We start from the raw sequence: 14,457 nt of genomic DNA on the forward strand, positions 1-14,457 counted from the left end.
TGAAAACAAAGTGCAGGTGCAAAATAAGAGAGAGAGAGAGAAAAAGTTTCAATTTGGATGACTTTCTTGCTTTTATTGTAAAATGGAGGATGACTTAGTTCAGAGCTGTAAATCTCAAGGTCAGTAAGAGCTTGTTAAAACTTGTATGATGTTTGTTAGTAATATATACAATTTTGATGTAGATATCCTGGCCATAGTACATTATCATCATCAATTTTCATCTGTCTGAGCCATTTGTTTTTTCATCATGCAGTGGTTTAAAGTGCAGCAGTCCAATCAAAACACAGATTAATGATAGAAGAATTAAAATGTGTTGAATCTGATTACTGCACTTTGTGCATAGTCATTCAGCACACTCAATAAGTCCATGACACATGATCTGAACAGATGTTCTTCATACTTGATGCAAACTTCATAAAGATGATTGAGATTCTTATAGAGGAATTGGTGTTCCAGATGTCTAGCAACATGCAACAATTGTGACCTGGATAGACTGTCTTCTATGGGCCATTTGGTGGTGAAAAAGTACTGAGTGATCAGTGAATGAATCATCGTTTTACAACTATATCCTTCTAAGTTTGATGTATCTACAGTATATATAAACAACAATTTCTAATGGCAAAACTTACAGTTTGTACATTTTCAGCAATGTAACGAAACTGTAAAGCATTCTATATTTACTTCAAACAATATAATATTGTATAAACCTGTGCTATTACTGAAATCAATCATTTACTTCAAGGTTGTGTATTGTACACTGACCGCAAACTCTTTTATTGAAATTATAATGCTGGGCATTTTGTCTGCTGCTTCTTTAGTCTTATAAAATCTTGACAGTGTTGCAATATACTCTCTAATGACTTGAGAAAATACACAAGCTGTTTTTTCAATAACACAATAACAAACTTTGAAATGTGAATGTAATGTCTCGAAAATGATTTAGTGCATGTCTTATTAATGGATATTACTTTCCAAACACGCATTGTGAACAAGCCGTGAAGCACACAAAAATATCAATTCAAAAGTCAGTTTTGGAATCCTTCTAAGGGGAAATTGTAAGCTAGAATTACCCTTGTGTAGCACTGCAGATATGTTTTAGATTCAGCATTTGTAACAAATTTGTCCAGCGTGCTCTGATTTTTAAAGCTGAATGGCAGGCAGACAACTACATAGTTGAATAAATTATAGGGAATCTTTTTAATGGCTAAGTTTAGGTAGAACTTTTTTTTACAGACAGCACAAGGGAAGGTACTTACATTTAATCCCTTGTGCTGGTGTCAGCTGTCATCATGTTAATCCTCTATCCTCTGACCCCCCCTACCCCCACACACACCACCTGCAGCCGTAATCTTTCAGTGCTACAGGGGTAAATAGAAGAGGGACCTTTTTAATTATCATCATCAATTTTCATCTGTCTTACCTGTTGATCTTACCATTCATTAAGACTTTCTGCTTCTTGGTGGCATTGATCTGCAGGCTCATAGAGCCACTGCAATCCAACATAGCTTCTCCTTTACAAATTCTGTAAAAAAACAACAGTATTTACTAAATGGAATATTATTTAGAATCACTGTTTGCCTAATGGAGGTTTTACTTTAATCTGTTCACTGTGTAATCTGTGTTTTATGACAAACTTGATCCTGGATTTTTGTCTACCTAGGCACCACTGTCAGTGATCAAATTGCAATAAAAGGTCACATACTCACTATATTTCACAAAATACTGGGTTGGATTGGATTATATACTTGGGTGTTATCGGCTTCAGTATTTTGTTTTAACCCGTGTAGATGTACATTTGCAATAAAAAGAGCAAACGTGAGTGAGTATTACCTAGAACAGTCATGCCTAGGAAAGCCAATCCTCCAGACTGATACCCATCCATTAAGGTATTTTGATATTTGCATAACTCCCCTTTCGAGCCAGCTCACTGACAACTTCACTCTCCCAGCAGCCATAATTAGCCTGCATTGCAAAGAGATGCACAGGGACTCCAGGGATTACATCATTGGGTGTACAATAAAGTATGCAATGAAAATGGAAATGTTTTCATTAAAAATGCATTAGCATGTTCATGAGATGGGAATGGAGCAATAAGGAAAGGCAAAAATGTAACCAGATTACACTTGACCTTTAAATACTATGATGTGCTGAACACAAACCTTAAAAGACTACTATAACAAACAAAAGTGTATTTTGTTACCTGTATGTGGTTATTCATGTTCAAATTTGCATGTAGAAAAAAATGACAGGAGTTGGGACAAAGTATGACATTGCCAATGGTGCTTACAGCAGTCACCTTTTATTTACTTGGTTCACATCTTCATTTTAAAAAAAATCTCTGGAGTTGCTCAAGCACCCTTAGCAATGCTATATAATGTCCTAACACTTGCCATTATTTGTTTTGGGTAGCTTGGTCTGCAGATAAATGTTGAGAAATATAAAGATGAAGGTATGTGAAATAAAAAAGGGAGTTAATTAACTGAAAACTTCAATAACATGTACTAAGTGAATACAATTGCCAGAATACAATATTTAACACAATAGTTGTTTAAAAATGTATCTGGGTGTCATTTGTCTAGCTATGGTGTCCTTTTATGACACAGAGAATAGCTGTGATTCAACGGATCTCAGCTATTCTCTGGTCATTCACAGTTTATGACACTCAGGAGATCATGTCAGCCCTTCACTGGAGATCTGTGTTCTCCCTCCAGATTCTCCAGCCCAGAGCTGGAGAATCAGAGGGACCGCAAACTAAGCAGAGATAATTTACCTCTGCTTAGTAAACTGATCTTTTACTGTAATCTCGCGAGATTATAGTAAAATCAGCCATTTTCCAGAGTTTGTAGACCGTTCTCCAGCGTTTGGAGATCGTTCTCCCTTCGTTTGGAGAACTGCTTCATAAACTGCATTCACAGGAGAACTGTGTTCTCCGAGAATGCCGGAGAACTGAGCAGTGATCTATTTCCGCTGGTTCATAAATGGACACCTATGCTGTCTGACAGAGGTTTGCAAATCACAAAAGAAACTGAGCAAATTGCATTCATCTGTGTATTTTGCTATGCTTAAATATGTATTGGGTGTGTCATCACCTAGCCATGCAGTGTGGCTGAGCCGTGCTCAGCAGTCTAAAGCCTCATACACACAATGAGAATATCGGAAGAAAGATCATCCATTTTTTTTATGCTAGTCCACATATTGAAAATGAAGAGGTTACTCAATTTAGGAAAATTCTTTTACAACAGAATAGAATTTTAGAAGTGATGTAGTGTATTGTACTATATTTGTATTTGGTGAAAACTGATTAAATGAAAATCGTACAATTTGGCATATACGAGAAATATTTTCACGTATGTCCCTTCATATAATTTTAGATAAACTGTCATGATCGGCTGTTGAAAGCTATGTACTAACGATCAGATTATCGTATGATCGATTTTCTGATCGTGTGTACGAGGCTTGAACAAGGTTTCTTGTCCTTCCAGAACTAGGAATTTTAAGTACATCAAATATTCAGCATACAAACCTCATTTTTTTTAGTACAGAAACTGCATCACCTCATTGCCTAAGTCAATAAACATGATCTAAAAATCACATACATAAATTGCCATTTTGTTCAACCCTTTCGCTGCCAAAGCCTTTTTTTTCTTTGTACAAGCAACTATGCACATTTAAGGCCTAATGATTACTTAAATTGCCAAAACATTATATATTTTCTGAAAGCCTGTAGAATAAAATGGCACAATTGCCATTTGTTATGTCACAGTATGTGTTTATCAAATCTATATTTACATTAAAAAATACACCATTTTTTTGTACAATGTAAAATAGGTGAATTGCATTTGTATGTGCATATACATTGGGATGGAGGGCTTTCACATTTTTTTTTATTGTATTTTATTAAACTTTAATTTTTTTTTGTCTCTTTTTAAATTAACCTCCTCGGCGGTATGATTCTTTGCGATTTTTTGTGCTGAAAGCGGTACCATTTCTTTGCATGGAAATATGTAGTTTTTTATTGTAGGCTGTAATTTCTAGGAATAACTCACTGAAATCTGTACGAACAAGAGTCTATTAAACATTCCGGATATGATAAAACTTGAAACACGAAATCATAAATTATAATTTAATAAATAATCATAAAAGATAATAACATAATAATAATAAATTTAATTCAATAATATAATCAAACCAAAACCACACAAAAATTTGAAATACAGAGGCAAATTCGCACATCGCTGAGCAAAGTCACAAAATCGTTTTCAGTGGCTGATGATGAATTTCCCCACAAATCATTATCACTCAATTCTGCAAGTGGTTCTGATTTACTATCACTGTTCTCTAGCTGGTCTAAAACCGCTTTTGACGTAAAGGGACGCTTTTTGGAGCCATGGACTTTTCTAAGTTTCCAGACAGAAAGAACAGTCAAAATGCAGGCAGGGCACAGGACAAAGCAGTAGGGACAAAATACATGTGAAATGCATTGAAACAGCAATGACAGCAAAAATGACATTCTTTAAAAATTTTAAATTTGCAGCCGGTTCCGGCGCCCATACGTCCCGACGTCACAGGGACCGGAACACGGAAGCCGGATGCCGGCATCGGCCGGAGGAGATGGCCAGGGATGCTGCAAGGGACACATCGCGGTAGTGAAGGACAAATTAAGTGCTGCAGGGACTCCCTGAGCAACGCCGCATGGTAAGCCCGAGTGTAGCTCCGGGTTACCGCTCTTAATACTCAAATTTTACCCCGAGCTACACTCGGGAAAACCGCTAAGGAGGTTAACCTCATTGCTTTGTGATGTAATGTGTGTGTGCATGTGATAGAACAGTGTGGGTGACAAATTCCCAGGTGGGGTCTATTAGACTGATAATGTCCTCCTGCACTCTGCTGCAACTGACTGAACACAGAGCAGCTGGAGTTGAATGACTCTGAACCCAAAAGTGTTCAGAGCTGTGCACTTCCAGGTTCATACCACCCAGGGGAGATCAGTGCATGGATGGTCTCCCACTGCTCTCTATCCTGACACCTGGTATGGAGGCTACTATAAGGGGCAGGAGTTTGTTTACATGCTGATGATATTAGTTACGTCGGTGGCAGCATAAAGGTTAAAATATCTCAAAAGCCTTTTTTTTCATTTTGGATAGAAATCAGAATGGTTAAAACCACCGTCAGGTTTTGTTATTTTTTATCACTTCCTGCCCTATAGAAAATAAATCCCTTTAAAATGTAGGAATAGCTCTTTAAGACAGTTGTCTCCACAAGCATCTCCAGTAGATTGCCCCTCTATTCCTGTTCTGGAGACAACTCAAAATTAGGATTTATCATCCATTTCCACTCCAGGTAACAGTGGTAAGCAAGACAAATACAGTTGTGGCCAAAATTATTCAACCCCCAATGCTGTAAAGGGGTTTAGGGACTATAGTGTACATTTGGAATTGTATTCAGAATCAAATCCTACAAGGACGTTGTAACTACCCAAATGCAACTAAAATGACATCAATTGTTTATGTAATACAGTAGTAAATGGTTCTTATGTGGTTTCTTCATTGCCACAATTATTCAACCCCTTAAAGACTACCACTCTGAAGAACAGAGGTTCATACAGGTGCTTTCCATCAGGTATTGAAAACACCTGTGGATGTCACCGAGCAGCAATCAAGCATAATAAGCACCAATTAGGCAGCTTTAAAATGACTGTGATACTCAGCTCCTTCTAGACATTTACTGGTGTGGTTACAAACATGGTGAAGGCAAGAGAATGGTCCAGGAAGACAAGAGAAGAGGTGATTTCTCTTCACAGGAAGGGCAATGGCTATAAGAAGATTGCAAAGATGTTAAACATACCAAGAGACACCTTAGGAAGCATCATTCGCAAATTCAAGGCAAAGGGCACTGTTGAAACGCTACCTGGTCGTGGCAGAAAGAAGATGCTGACTTCGACTGCTGTGCGCTACCTGAAGCGTAGAGTGGAGAGAAGTCCCCGTGTGACTGCTGAGGAACTGAGAAAAGATTTGTCAGATGTGGGTACAGAAGTTTCAGCCCAGACAATAAGACGCACACTGCGTAATGAAGGCCTCCGTGCCAGAACTCCCAGGCGTACCCCCTTGCTGTCTCCAAAGAATAAGAAGAGTCGACTGCAGTATGCCAAAAGCCATGTGGACAAACCACAAAAGTTGTGGGATAGTGTTCTGTGGACTGATGAAACAAAATTAGAACTGTTTGGGCCCATGGATCAACGCTATGTTTGGAGGAGGAAGAACAAGGCCTATGATGAAAAGAACACCTTGCCTACTGTGAAGCATGGTGGAGGGTCAATCATGCTTTGGGGCTGTTTTGCTTCTGCAGGTACAGGGAAGCTTCAGCGTGTGCAAGGTGCCATGAATTCTCTTCAGTACCAGGAGATATTGGATGGAAACGTGATGCAGTCCGTCACACACCTGAGGCTTGGGAGACGTTGGACCTTTCAACAGGACAATGATCCCAAGCATACCTCCAAGTCCACTAGAGCATGGTTGCAGAGGAAAGGCTGGAACATTTTGGAGTGGCCATCGCAGTCACCAGACTTAAATCCGATTGAGAACCTCTGGTGGGACTTAAAGAAAGCAGTTGCAGTGCGCAAGCCTAAGAATGTGACTGAACTGGAGGCCTTTGCCCATGAAGAATGGGCGAAGATACCCGTAGATCGCTGCAAGACACTTGTGTCAAGCTATGCTTCACGTTTAAAAGCTGTTATAACTGTAAAAGGATGCTGTACTAAGTACTAAGATTGAATGTCACTTGGGGGTTGAATAAAACTGATAATGCTGTGAGCACAGAAAAGACATTTGTGGTTATTTCATTATAACTGTTATGTTATATTTGTCTGACCTACAAGTGCCTCTTTAATGTAAATGTAAGCAAGATGACTGAATGATCAAAAGCAATGTCAAACTGGCCAAAACACTCAATTTCAGTGGGGGTTGAATAATTTTGGCCACAACTGTATAGACGATGAATTTTCCAAGTGGCTATACAGACAGCAATAAAATCTCTACAGTTCTATTTCTTCACCAGAGTATCCAAAAACAACAACAAAAAATTGCTTTAGATATTCTTTAGGAGCAGAAAATACTTTGAAGTGAATGCTTTTTTTTTATAGAATGAATACACTTTTCTATGGATTTTTCACTAAGAAAGCATTTTGCAATATAAACAACAGTACTGTTCACAGCTCTGTGTTGTACCAAGGTTCAGAGAAAAGTCCCACAGTCCACATCATCTAAGAACAAACCTTCCCTTTACCAATAGTGCTGTGGTAAGCCATAGATCATGCTATAGCTTAATTAGGGTCCTACTTCACATCATTTATCTCTGCACTATATCTATGTCTTTTGTAAAGATACAATATCAGTATTATCATAGCCAGGAAGGGGCACCCTTTTATCTACCTGTTTTTTGTAAAACATACACATTACAAGCTGTATAGGGTCTGACATCATCTTTTTTCTTCTTTTGTGATACAAGTTACAAACTGAAATATGAAAACTGATACAGTACTTCACAAAGACAACTGTGCTATTATATTTTGTATTATTTATCTCCTGCACTGGCAAAATCTCAGCTAAGCCTTGACAGATCCACTGTCCTATAAATGTAGCCTAAAACAATGAAAGTGGTACCGCACAAATGCCCCCCAAACATGTGTCAGTCGGATCAGCATGTGAATAGAATGGTGCAAGACAGACAGGATCAGCTTGTCAGGCTCCAGTAGACTTCAACAAAATGGTGGCACACAGACACCGACTCCCTGTTACATAAAAAGGAATGAGATGGGTAAAAGATAGGTTCAGCTCCTGTTCTTCACCTGTAGGGAACTCCTCTGGTAAATATTGGTGTGGTGTTGGATAGTGCCATCATGCGTCCTTGGTGGGGGGGGGGGTTATGCTGCACGCCTCTCGGCCGGGCGGTGGCACACAAGGGAAACTACTCCAGGACAGGCTAGCCATTTCTCTACTCCAAGTTACTACTGCGGGATTGCCACTTTTTCAGTCCACACTCTGCTTTATAAGGAGCCATTACAAACACCAATACCGGACAGGTTGAACTTCCTTTTACTGGGTATGATACCGGGATATCTTTCTTGCTATAAAGTATACCCGTTACTATCTTGGATTATGCTTTTTAGTGTGCAACTTTTCTTCTCTCTTTTAGATATTAACCATATGCTTTGAAGGTTTTACATGCTTTCCTATACTGACATGTCATCTGTTTGGCCTTTTACAAGTCATCCAAAGCCCAGCACACAAAGGAATATCATACCCAGTTCCACTTCTGTCCAGCTTTTATGTCTTACATCCATTTTTTGATAAGTAAGCACACAGCACTAACTTTTTGGTTAGATTGAAGTATGCGCGCAACTGATTTATTTAGATTTAGATTTATATATATATAATTTCTGTGTAGGAATTGGTGCAGGATATAGAATTTACATCTGCTAAGCCCCTGTGGTGCCCTCTCTGGCCCCCCTTGGGAGTGACCCAAAACAGTACCCCCTACCTGTGGCCCCATCTGGGAGATTCATGATGATGGCAATGGCAAATACTTCTTGGTTTTAAATGATGCCAGTTTCCTTTCATCAATCACCTCATTCAGGGTTAGTACAGAAATCTGTATGCAGCTCATTGTGTTAAATGTATTTGTCTGTTGAAACAATATATTTACAGATATATTTTTACTGCATGTATTTTGCTTTGTATCTAGGCATCTCTGAAGAAGAAATTAAATTTTTGTCTCAAAACGCATCAGCTGTCATATTATTGATGGTCTGAACCTTATTAATAAATTGTAGCAAATGTGATCCATTATTGATGTAAAAATATTTGACTGCCTTTTCTTTGCTCTGTGGTTTTAACTATTGTTGTATAATAAAATGCACTCTATTATTTTTTACAATCTGTGTCTTTGCCTTGAAAGTTCCAAAACAAGAGGGTTTGTTCCATATTCTGTAGAGAACTCCTTGGACGCATTTTGCCCTTTTTGGGACTGTGTGCAGATGGTCACCATTTTGTTGAAGATCCAGTGTCCTATTCAAATATATAACTGTGGTATATATTTTGGTGGCCTGTAAACGTTATTCCTTTCTGAAGATAGGTCAGAGTTGTGCCTTACAAAAAAAAAATCAATCAGCGTATATGTGTTTATGGATAGCTTAGTTAGTTAATGTGACACAAAACTCTGGCTTACAAAAAAAATGTTATTCAAGTATGCATCTTCAATTGCTTTCAGCTTCCTTCAAATCTCAAGTTTTTTTTTTTTTACTGGTATGATCCATCTTCCTATTAGAGTGTGGCTACATTTGTTTTCCATAGAACCAATGTAGGTATGTGCATGTGCAAAGTAGCCACCCTCTCTTACTCACTGCTGAGATGAACTAGATGTGTTGTGTGTATAGAGCATTATGCATGACCACAACTAACATGCACTGCTAGTTCCAAGCGGGGGAAAAGGAGTCATTTGGAGGCTCAACGGGGACATTACAAGGAGGCAAAAAAGTAGTAAGAAACAATTTCATAAAAAATAGATTACAGTGCCCTTAGGTAGTGGAAATGCATGGATTATTTTTTGAAAACAAGGATGTCATTTAGTGTCATTTTAACAGCCAGGACATTGCTTAGTTTAGCTGGTAAATGATTGAGTTTTAGGCATGAATTTGTAACTGCAAGTACAGAATAATCAGAGTTCTATTTTTCTTACATACATTCTATAAGCTTACTTAAATGGATCTTCACCTTCACAAATCATTGTTATGTTTTCATTGTAGTGCTAATTGGACTTAGTTATGCATGATCACACAACACACAGAACAGACTGATCTCCTAACTGCTGGCCATTGTAAGAGCATCACAGCACAATTAAGTCACTGCAACAGAAATGTACAAGAGACTTAACTAACTTGCTTATTCTACCCAACCTAGAATGTTGGATTGTTATTAAATCCGTATCCCACATATCTTTAATCTTTGTCTAGTAAAAAGTATATAACTGGCTTACTTGATAAAGAACAAAGTCTAGGCCTATAGTAAGCATCAGGCTTCTTATTTCACTATTCTGACGTCTGTAAAATAAAACCCAATTTTTGTGGGTTGCAGCCTACTGGACCTTATTATCATTTTTTTGTAGCCATCTCTATAGGCATTTAGGTAATGTAACACAACAGCAAACATCTGTAGGTTGGCGGACCATACTAAGGCAAGCAACACAATTTTCCAAATACAAGTTGCACAGTTTGCAAGTCTTTGTTAAAGCTGAACAAAAAGAAATTCCCTTGTCGGGAAGCTTCAGAAAGAAGAGTTTAGTGCCAGCAAATGGTGGAACAAGGAACACGTTAAGTAAAAGTCCTTTTTCTTGGTACCCTAGGCATAAATGCTCATTTAACTCCTGCTGTACAGGGGGGAAATCCACTGCAAGGGTATTTTTTTGTTTTTGCCAGAGTTCTGCTTTAAATATTAAAGTTATTTAGTAAAATGACCGAATATAAGCTACATGTTGGCTAAGTGCTGACACATTAAGCTTTATGCACAGTTTCAAGGCTGTCATGTTTTAACATTGCATTACACAATAGACAAAAATTTGGGAGAAAAAAATTGATTACGTCTTTAAGGGAGAAACACATGAGAAGGGGCAGTTCTGCCCTGGGACCTCCATGGTGCCTTTGCTGAATTAAGTTTATTAGGAATCAATGAATTGTGCTATTAGTGTGCAGGCCTATGGTTTTTACAGGGGCAGCACATGAAACAGGGATGGGCTTCCTTTGCCAGCTCCTGATATGCCCATGGCTGGAGGAAATGAATAAAGCCTTGGTGCCCTATTGGATTATAATGGAGAAATACCAGTTTAAAAATGTAAATATTAATATAAACTTAAATTAACCCATCATAATTTTCCTTTAAACATGACTTAAATCATTGCCACTTATACACATAGTTAAATATATGCCAGCAACGTAATACATTCTTTCCACTTCTGTAAAATTTTCATTTATATTACAGTACAGTATGGTATATTATAGTATATATAGTTAAAATCATTGGATAAATCATTTATAAACCACTTATCAACATACAGTACAAAATTACAAACTCTATGGCCAATCATTTTTCTGCATCTATGTGGCCAGCACAGAGTTGTTCTTGCCATAAGCCAAGGTGAAAATGTTTGTTTAAACACTTACTTTTCAGAAGAGATATGAGGTGAGCTTGGCTTTCTGCCTCTTGGACTGTCAGCTATTTCCTGCTGCTATGGACACAGAAAGGAATGCAGAATTTGCATGTCTGTTTAGCTGTCCTATGGCTTGTGTCAATGGGCAAATGTGGCTTTCTATCACCTAAATTTAAGAAACTACTGAGATCATTGAAAGTTATAGGTGCACTTGACCTTCTTTTACAATTCGATTTACAATTAGAGAAAGGTATTGGCTGTATAGAGGGAACATTTAACATTATCACTGTACTTTTTATTGAATAGGTTCTTTAAGCTTTACTGCAGCTTTAGCTTTTACGGTTTCTATGAAATGAGGGTGCATAAAAAAAAACAATTTGTTTTCTTTTCAGTATTTTTCCAGTCATAGTGCTCCAAACCAATGCTCAGTGGCCCTTCCCTGGTAGTATGCCAGAGATCTGGTGCCGGTGTTAGAGCCCCAGTCTGTATCTCAGTGGTATGGTTTATCCCCTATGCAATACTCCAATACCCAACAGTTCTCAGGAAGCACTGTTGATTACAGCACAGCAGTTATGACTGTGCAGGGGGGAATGTGGGCCCCTTGAGATCCAGTCTGCTGCTCTCTTACAGAACACAGAATTCTTGGTCTCTGGCATGCTGCCGGGAAAGAGCTGCTAAAAAATGAATGGTTTATTTTTTAAGCATTCCTCACTTCATACAGTTGCAAGAAAAAGTATGTGAACCCCTTGGGATTACGTGGAGTTTTGCATGAATTGGGCATAAAATGTGCTCTGAACGTCATCTAAGTCACAACAATAGAAGAACACAGTCTGCTGAACATAATACTACACAAACATTAGATGTTGCCATGGTTTAATTGCACATAACATGTAAACATTCACAGTGCAGGGAGGAAAAAGTATGTGAGACCCTAGCTTAATGACTTCTCCCAGAGCTAATTGGAGCCAGGAGTGAGCCAACCTTGACTCCAATCAGTGTGATGATATTGGATGTATTGCTGACAGCTGTCCTGCCCTTAAAAAACACACACCTGTTTTGGGTTTACTGGTTTCAAGAAGCACTGTCTGATGTGAACCATGCCTCGCAGAAAAGAGCTCTCAGAAGACCTACGATCAAGAATTGTTGACTTGCATGAAGCTGGAAAGGGTTACAAAAGTATCTCCAAAAGCCTTGATGTTCATGTGTCCACGGTAAGACAGACTGTCTACAAATGGAGAAAGTTTAGCACTGTTGCTACTCTCCCTAGGCGCAGTCGTCATGTAAAAATGACTGCAAGAGCACAGCGCAGAATGCTGCATGAGGTAAAGAACAATCCCAGAGTGTCAGCTAAAGACCTACAGAAATCTCTGGCACATGCTAACATTTTTGTTGACACATCTACAATAAGGAAAACATTAAACAAGAATGGAGTACATGGGAGGACACCACGGAGGAAGCCATTGCTGTCCAAAAAGAATATTGCAGCACGTTTGAAGTTTGCAAAAGAGCACCTGGATGTTCCACAGCACTACTGGCAAAATATACTGTGGACAGATGAAACCAAGATTGAGTTGTTTGGGAAGAACACACAACACTATGTGTGGAGAAAAAAAGGCACAGCACACCAACATCAAAACCTCATCCCCACTGTAAAACATGGCGGAGGGAGCATCATGGTTTGGGGCTGCTTTGCTGCCTCAGGGCCTGGACGGATTGTTGTCATTGATGGGAAAATGAATTCCAGAGTTTATCAAGACATTTTGCAGGAAAATGTACGACCATCTGTCCGCCAACTGAAGCTCCGCAGAGGATGGGAGATGCAACAGGACAATGACCCAAAGCATACAAGGACACCACAATGGCAACAATGGCTGCAACAGCACAGAATACGCCTTCTGCAGTGGCCCAGTCAGAGTCCTGACCTCAACCCAATTGAAATGCTGTGGCATGACCTTAAGAGAGCGATTCACACCAGACATCCCAAGAATATTGCTACACTGAAACAGTTTTGTGAAGAGGAGTGGTCCAAAATTACTCCAGATCGTTGTGCAGGTCTGATCTGCAACTACAGGAAACGTTTGGTTGAGGTTATTGCTGCCAAAGGAGGGTCAACCAGTTATTAAGTCCAAAGGTTCACATACTTTTTCCTCCCTGCACTGTGAATGTTTACATGTTATTTGCAATTAAACCATGGCAACATCTAATGTTTGTGTAGTATTATGTTCAGCAGACTGTGTTCTTCTATTGTTGTGACTTAGATGACGTTCAGAGCACATTTTATGCCCAATTCATGCAAAACTCCACGTAATCCCAAGGGGTTCACATACTTTTTCTTGCAACTGTAGAACCATTAAAAGCTTATGCTACAATTAGTCTTTAGGTGTGTTATCAACCTTTAAATATGTCTAAAACATTATTTTAATAAAACAAATTAAAGATTTGATTTTTTTTCTTCAAATAGCAAATTATGCAATAATGTGTTTTTATTTTGATGGTATTGCACTTATTTGCATTGTTTTTGCATAAGTGTATATTTACATAGTCCTTTGTTTATATATATTGCAACACATAAATGAAAGCTGTATAGAGAAAAGTATATAAACTGCCACTGCAGGCCTCATGTTCTAAAAATGCTAGTTGTTATCTGCATTGCTGACCTAATGATATCAGAACCTTATTAATTACTTGTAGCAAATATGCAGGTAAGGAGTTCAGACTGATTTGAATTCAAGTGCCATTTGATTGTTAGGATTGGCATTAAAGTGAAACAGCCCAACAACTAGCATTTTCAAAAGGAGGACAGCAATTGCAGCCTTCATGCTTCAGTGCAGATTTCCTATAAAGCAAACCATAGTATATCATAATGTTAGAGTTAAAACACGCATTTAATGGTTCTGACAGAAAGTCAAAAGCTCTAGCCCATAAGCCCTTATAAGACATATGCTCTCTTATCTAAAACTGAAACCCTGTTTCAGACCCTTGGATTCAGAAATATGGATGGCTAGCATTGCCACATGCTATTAAGAATATGTCATACCATTCAGACAATATAACATTTCTATTGTACCTGCTGATTGTACTTCCTCCTTCTAAATGATACCATTAATTTCATTAAATACACTAAGGCAGGTAGAAGGCACAGGTGCACCATCCAGCTCTACTTCCTTCCTTCAGCCTTTTAAACTCTATGAAAGGGTGACAGCTGCAGCTTGACAGGGCTGAATGGTTTTCCAAGCAGTGCTAATGTTTAGGGCATTATGA

The 14,457-nt window shown here is 38.5% G+C and overlaps 1 protein-coding gene across 1 annotated transcript in view; it reads left to right on the forward strand.

The window, feature by feature from the left end:
- CSMD1 (CUB and Sushi multiple domains 1) overlaps positions 1 to 14,457 on the forward strand; it is a 2,075,474-nt gene that overhangs the window by 23,842 nt on the left and 2,037,175 nt on the right. The window lies entirely within an intron of this gene.

The sequence above is a fragment of the Staurois parvus genome, unplaced genomic scaffold, assembly GCF_062004578.1.
Source record: "Staurois parvus isolate SC_StPar_1 unplaced genomic scaffold, SC_StPar_1.0 ptg000226l, whole genome shotgun sequence".
NCBI classification, from domain to species: domain Eukaryota; kingdom Metazoa; phylum Chordata; class Amphibia; order Anura; family Ranidae; genus Staurois; species Staurois parvus.